Source organism: Crocuta crocuta, unplaced genomic scaffold (assembly GCF_008692635.1).
Source record: "Crocuta crocuta isolate KB4526 unplaced genomic scaffold, BGI_CrCroc_1.0 scaffold138, whole genome shotgun sequence".
Taxonomy (NCBI): domain Eukaryota; kingdom Metazoa; phylum Chordata; class Mammalia; order Carnivora; family Hyaenidae; genus Crocuta; species Crocuta crocuta.
In genome coordinates this window covers 2,877,422-2,885,324 of record NW_027532585.1, presented here as the reverse complement: position 1 = coordinate 2,885,324, position 7,903 = coordinate 2,877,422, and positions in this window count along the sequence as shown.

Here is a 7,903-nt window from a genome sequence, read left to right as displayed (position 1 = left end):
GCCCGTACTCAGCCTTTGCGACCGCCACCTAGTGGCAAGACATGGTTGTATGTCTTAGGGCTTGGGGGCTGGGAAAGTTTTCCACCCTCCCCTCCGTTCTGAAATTATTTCTTGGGAAATCACTGGATATGGTGGTGCTGAGGCTTTGCAAATTTCACTGGTTTCTCTCCTAAGGAGAAATTCTGTTCTTTAGATTTGGCACTCTACACATTTCCTTTGCCTGGGGCATGCTTTTTTCTTCTCTCAGCATTTGGTTGCTTCTTTTAAAATGTTTTGCCTGGAGTTGGCAAAGTGCTATCAATTTTCTTTCCCAAATTGGTCTCCCTCGGTTTTTTTTTTTTTTTTCACAGCCTGATATTTTTGTTTGGAAGGTTAAAAAATTGGTTTTTTTTTTTTTAGAACTGTAGGGAAGAGTACTGCAGGCTGGAAGCCTATATGGAATGACCAAATTACAGTGATTAAAGAATGTGCCTTTCACTTCCTTTGCATTTGCAAGTCTTTTCAATTTCTCTTGGAGTTTGGTAGTCATCTCAGAGTAAGAAAATAGCTCTGGACGATGTCTCTGAAATGGAGAGGGCCTTGCCTGTAAGGAAACAGAGAGACTGACACATGAATGAGAAAAATTAATCACTGACATGGAAGTCGCCTTTTAAATGTACGTTTCTCCTGTCTTTCTTTCTTATGTTTAAAGAGAATCCGCGATTTTCAGTGCCTCTGCTTTCTTCTCGCTGGGTCTTTATTAAAGATCAGAGCACATGGATTCTAGTTAGTGTGGAAGGTTTTAGAAATAAAAGCAATTTTTTTTGGGAAAATTCCTTAGTTTAAAAGAGTGACTTCAAGTATATAACGGAGAAGAGATAAGTAAATTTTCCAAGTATTAAGAAATGGAGATTTCAGTTTAATGAACATCTAACATAAAATTTATAGCATCTTTAATCATCCGAGTTGTTTAGAATGTTTGAGAGCACTTCTTCCTTGGAGATTCTTGTGAAAGGTTACCGATGAGAAATATAATGGGCGTATGTGAAATTTAATTTAGTTCACTTAACAAAATACATTGTAAACAATTTAAAATGTGACTTTCAAGTAAAAGTCACATTTGTCCCAAACAATAGAGAAACAGGCCTTGAAAAAAGACAGACACACTTTGGAAATGTTATAAAGGAAATTGTAGTTGTCCATGTTGGTGGGTAATTTTGGGGCCTATCTTTTGCTGTTATTATGCATTCTTAAAGGCAGATGGCTTCTTAATTCACTGTAAATTTAAATTCTTACCATAATAAAATATGTATGAGGGGAAAACAAGAATATAGCAATAAAATAGAAAATCTGTAAGTGGATTAGAGTAAAATGATTCATTGTTAGGCATTACAAAACAAAGCAAACTAAACGACACCTTTGTGAAAGTTGTTTTGGAATAAGAAAAGATAGATCTCGGAAGACCTAGGTTCAAAATTTTAAACCATCCAAATGTATCTCGTGGGCTGTTATTTGTCCTGGTCTCATGAGAAAACATTGCCTTGATCACTCTTTGGAGCTTCAGATTACCCTCCTAAAAAGTGGTTAAGGAAAAAGAGAAGTTGAGGCTGAATTCATGCCAGTTTATGGAAATGAGCTAAGTGATTAAGCATTTAATGAAAAGAGCTCCAGACTAACTCTCTCTATCTATTTACATTTTAGAATCCCAGAAAATTGGCAAGCAAGCTGGTGTTGAAATAATAGTGAGAAAGAGTGTTTGCAGAGTCCCCTTTGTGTGTTTCTTTTTGGTTTTATCGTTGCAGTAAAGGTTTTTATGTTTTTCTCATATTCTAGATCTCTCCCCTCACTCTTTGAGTGAACAGTGATGAGAAGCAATTCTGCCAGGGCCCACCTTCCTTCAACAGGCCAGCATCAGCCATATCTGATCAATAAATAAAGTACTGGTCATATTTTCTCGCGCATGATCTTAGCAGGCACTGAGTTCAGGAACCCAGAAGTCAGAAATGTAATGACTTTGCCATTGGTCACAACTGCCCAAAAGCAGAGTATGTAGGAACTTTTTTCTCTGATAACTCTCTGACTTGTTGGCCTGGACCTTCCTGATGAGATAGGGACCTGGGGAAAGGTGAAGCTGTGTGCTAGCAGAGGCTAGGGAGGGTGGGAGGAGGGAGGGAACCTGTGAGGGGCAGGCGAGAGGGACAGGCGCTTCCCTGACAGCCTCAGCATTCCACAACGGACCAAAGCCCATGCACGTCCCCCTGGCCCATCCGTCTGTCCCTTGCACCGCTAGCCATGATGATAAAACCGACGTGTCCTTATATTTCATTAATCAAACACGGGAATATCTCTGAAGCTTGAGACTCCTTACTGCCATCGGCAGGCATACTGATTCCCCCCGGGGCTTCTCGCTTCAATCATAACTGCAGGGAGAGCTACAGCGTTCACGTTCACGCTGGCGGAAAGCTGCCGGGCCCACTGAGTGCAATGCCGTTAAATGAAACCGCCTTTGATTTTTTTCTGAGTTTCTTTTCAGTACTGACAACTGTAAGGTCCAGAAACCAAAATCAGTGTTTTCAGAAGGCCTCGTTCTCTTACAGAAAGATTTCAAGTGACGATTTTAATTACTCCAGCTGCCTATTTTAAAAATCATCAGCTAAATGCCCACAAGGCTCTTATCTTTCCGTAGCTTAGCTGCTGCTTGTCAGATTCTAAACTCCAAAAAGCTTGATTCGTTCAGTGCCTGAGCGAATCCTTGTGTAAATTATGTCTGTAGCTCTTGTAGCGGCTTGCTAAATGACACACTTTGGGTCCAGGCCGAAGACTTCAGTAACGTCCATGCGGATTCAGGAAAGAGCTCAGTACGTGACCAGATCCACCTTGACCAAGGGCTGTTCAGCTCACACCTGGGAGCTTCCCGTGTTCTTGAGAGGCCGTCCGGACTGCCGGCAATAGTTACAGGTCACATTTGTCGCCAGTATATTTGCAGCTCAAGATAAAGCATTGTAATATTTAGGTTTTTTTTTAAAATAAAAAAAGTCTCATGGCTACGAAAAGATATAACTGCCGTGGACCATGCAACCAAGAGGAAACTTGAGAACATGATAGAAGGTGACTACAAACGGGTGATGTGTAGAAAAGGAATTTCTCTCAGGAATTTCTTCAGCCCTGTTCAGCTCCACAGCTGAATATCCCTCCAGCCCCCACAGCTCATATCAAAGTAGAGTAGTGAAGATAAAAGGTTTTAAGATGTGATTTTAAATGATTAAAATGGCTCATGTGGGCATAGACAATAGGAGTGATTTCTACTTTAAAACACATTCAGTTCTATTTTAGGGAAGAATTTTATTTAAAAATATCCTGAAGATTGTAAAGATTTTAATCAATCAATCAATCAAGATTCTTAAAATTTATCTTTTTGGGGTGAAGACCGTGTTGTTCCATTTAGTACCCCAAGCACTAGGGGACACACTCCATCTTGGATACATCATGCTACCTTTTCCCCCTAAGTGTATTTATTTATTTTGAGAGAGAGCGAGAGAGCACATGTGCACACACACTCGAGCAGGGGAGGGACAGCAAGAGAGGAAGAGGGAGTGAATTCCAACCAGGCTCTGCACTGACAGTGCTCGAACTCACAAACTTATAACCAAAACCAAGAGTCAGATGCTTAACCGACTGAGGCATCCAGGCACCCCAAAATCATGCCACCTTTGATTTTTAAATTATTATTTTAATAAGAAGGTGCTATATTTTATAGTGTTTTAAATGTTTATTTTTGAGAAAGGAGGAGGGGCATAGAGAGAAGCGGGGACAGAGAATCTGAAGTGGGCTCTGCATTGACAGCAGAGAGCCTGATGCAGGGCTTGTTCTCACAAACTGTGAGATCATGACCCAAGCTGAAGTTAGGTGCTCAACCAACTGAGCCACCCAGATGCCCCAGTCATGCTACCTTTTAAAAAGAAAGCAGTTGTTTCCTGACTAGACTATCACCCCATGCCCACTCCAAACATTGGTTAACCAATGGTTAAGAAAACCATTCTTAAATTGTCTTCTGAGGTTCTTAGGAGTAAAATCACTCACTCACTCACTCACTCACTCACTCACTTACTCATTCATTCAGCATCTGTTGTTGAAGGACCCAGTGGGAAGGTGTCAGCCTTACAGAGATGGTGCTAGAGGTAGGTGGACAGATGGAATTGGACCTATCATCATTTTCATCTTAGACTCTTTAAAAATTTATGTATGTATGTATTTATTTATTTATTTAGAGTGAGAGAGAATGCACTAGCAGGAGAGGGGCAGAGAGAGGGAGAGGGAATCCCAAGCAGGCTCCACGCTGTCAGCCCAGAGCATGATGCAAGGGCTCAAACTCACCAACTGTGAGATTATGACCTGAGCAGAAATCAGAATCTAAGTCTCCTTTGACTGAGCCACCCAGGTGTCCCAAGTCTTAGGCTTTTTTTTTTTTTTTAATTAATTTATTTTGAGAAAGAGAGAGAGTGTGAGAGTGTGGAAGGGGAAAAAGAGGAGAGAGAATCCCAAGCAGACTTGTACTATCAGTATAGAGCCCCACGTAGGGCTCGAACTCATGAGCTGCGAGATCATGACCTGAGCTGAAGTCAGAGGTTCAACGGACTGAGCCACCCAGGTGCCGCTGGTCTTAGGCTTTTAAACTGGTAGAACTAGATTCCCCGCACCCCTCCCCCCAAAGCTGAAGTTGGTGGTGTGACCCATGTCTCTAGGTTACTGTATAGACTTTGCTGTTCCTGGAACTCGGAACTTGGTCGTCAGTAGCCTGAGGGACCAAAATATACACTAAGGATAATTCAAAGGTCATACTTGAGGGACAAACTGACATGTGGAGGCTAACTGCTAGTTTTCCAAGACACGGCGTTTCCTGCAAGTAGAAAACACTCGAATCAGTGGCAAGAGGACCATTCGGTTGAGAAATGACAACATCCAAGAGGAAGAGCGGTGTGCCTTCCAGGTGGGACTTTGGAGCCAGGGCAGTGGCCTGGGGGGCGCTCATGGGCCGCCGCCCTGGGGTGACAATCGTGGAGGCCACCTTCCTTTCTGGCTTTTTGTGGAGCCTGGTTTGAGCACGTCCCCTGATGCAGCCCGTCATCTGGAATGCCCTGGAAGGGTTGAAGGCATCCTGCCTTGGTGTGCTGCTAGCTGTGTGTGCTGTTTACATTTTAATTAATTAAAGTTAAAAATTCAGTTCCTTAAGCATGCTAACCACAGTTCAAGTGCTCAGTAGACACATGTGGCTGGTGGTTAATTTGTTGGACTGCACAGATAGAGAGCATTCCCAGCTCTGCAGAAAGTTCTTTTGGACAAAGCTTCTATAGAGTTCTACACATTCAGTTGAAGAGCGCGATAGGCCCCTAACTCCTGACGTGGAAACTGGGCGAAGGTAAAGGCAGGAGAGTGAGAGAAATGGGAGGGTGTGGAGAAGAGAGAGGGAAAGAGATGGAGGCAGGGAGGGGAGCTGGGGGATTAGGGTTAGGACTGAGTCACTTCGGAGAAAAATGTAGTTCAAGGACACTCAGATATTAGTGGTGGTGATGAGCCAGTCGTATTTGTCTTTTGTCATCTCTTGTTGAGAAATTTGCCTAGATTGAGCAACTGACTTTCCTGATTCAAATTATGCATATTAGAGATACAGATAGAGCACTATGTTCCTTCCTGAAACTCCTGATATGAGGATATTTTATTTTATCTTTATTTTTTAAAGCTTCTTTCTTTACTTTGAGAGAGAGAGAGTGAGCATGCCCATGGTGAGGGAGGGAGGGCCAGAGAGAGGGAGAGAATCCCAAGTGGGCTCCACGCTATCATCATGGACCCTAACATGTGGCTCGATCTCTGGAATCATGAGATCATGACCTGAGCCAAAATTAAGAGTTGGACATTCAGCCGACTGAGCCACCCAGGTGCCCTTGAGGAGATTTTAAAACAATCATTTTAGTAAGAGAAAAAAGTTATGTGTACAGAAAATCCACAGAAGGAAGGGGGCAAAAACTCAACAACCCAACTCTTTCTGCTGACTTCAAGAAGGTGTTTTAAAATGAAGGTGAAAATAGGTAAACCAATGTTAAGGCTTTCCATTTCTTCTGAACAGGACAGATAGAAATAAGAGCACGGAGAAAGATGCGAAAAACACGCCATCTTTGTATCCGCTTTTAAAATGATTTCTTAGAAACTGTTGCCTGTGAGATTTGGAAGATGTTAAAGATAACTCACTTAGAGCACACTTAGAAAGCAGCACAAGCATTGGAAACAATAAAACAGTTAGTTGCTGTTCTTTGGTGTCTGAAGCAAGGAACTCTATTTGAAGTTGTGCCAGAGTCCACTGGTAACATCCTCCTGACACAAGTCAGTAATAAATTAGGCTAATTTCCATCGGGCCTGCCTTGTGTCTAGGAATTTGGAATCTGTGGCATAGCAATCTTTTTTAAAATGGCAACAATGAAATGAACCCGGAAGTTGTCCTTTGTCCTAATGTGTCCTAATGTGCAGAAAGCAAAAGAAGCAGACAAACAGATAAGATCATTGCCCTGTTGTGAAGTGGCAGAGGCCTGTGGCGGCCACTGCCTTGGCTGCCCCAAGCCTTCTCAGGCAGTCTATCAGTCTGTTCACTTCCCAGACTAGAGATGACCCCAGTTTAACGGATGGGGAAACTGAGATGAGAGAAAAGAACTCACTTGAACCGCAGACTTTCCTCGAGCGAACTTCCACAGTCCTTTATTGTTCCAAGATCAATTTTTCCCCTCCATGTCACGTAAGCCAAAAACACAAACTCTTTCCTCAAGGCCATATGGTTTCTAAATGTAAATGCCCAGGGCGCCTGGGTGGCTCAGTTGGTTGAGCTTCCAACATGGGCTCAGGTCATGATCTCACAGTTCGTGAGTTCAAGCCCCGCGTCGGGCTCTGTGCTGACAGCTCAGAGCCTGGAGCCTGCTTCGGATTCTGTGTCTCCCTCTCTCTCTGCCCCTCCCCTGCTCGCATTCTGTCTGTCTCTCTCTCTATCAAAAATAAACATTAAAAAAACAACAAAAAAAAATAAATGTAAATGTTCATGAGGTTGAAATTATGGAAGAGAAAGAGTGTCAGATTTCTTGACAAAGGCAAACTGGGAATATAATTGCCCTCACACATCCTGATTTCAGGTCAATGCCAGTTTGAGAGCCATTGGATAAAGTAATTCCTACTAGGTTGTGAATGACTACTGATAGGTGAGTCCTCATGTTAGGTGTTTCCATTCTGTTTGTTTGTTTGTTTGTTTATTTAGAGAGAAAGAGTGAGCAAGCATGAGTGGGGGAAAGGGACAGAGGGAGAGAGAGAGAGAAACACCCAGGCACCCCATAAACAGTTTTTCTTCATTTTTATTTGTTTTTAATTTTTTAAATGTTTATTTATTTTTGAGAGAGAGAGACAGAGAGAGAGAGAGACAGAGTGTGAGCAAGGGAGGGGCAGAGAGAGAAAACACAGAATCAATCCAAAGCAGGCTCCAGGGTCTGAGCTGTTAGCACAGAGCCCAACATGGAGGTTTGAACTCATGAACCATAAGATCATGACCTGAGCCAAAGTCAGATGTTCAACCGACTGAGCCACCCAGGAGCCCCAGACAGTTTTACTTTAAAATTGGAGGTGGGGGGGGCGCGCCTGGGTGGCTTAGTCGGTTAAGCGTCCGACTTTCACTTAGGTCATGATCTCGCAGTTCGTGGGTTCGAGCCCCGCGTCGGGCTCTGTGCTGATTGCCAGCTCAGAGCCTGGAGCCTGTTTCAGTCTGTGACTCCCTCTCTCTCTGACCCTCCCCTGCTCACGCTGTCTCTCTCACTCTCTCCTAGAAATTAAAAAAAAAAAAAATGGAAACACCTAGGATGTCGGGGTGGCTCGGTTGGTTAAGCAACCAACTGTTGAT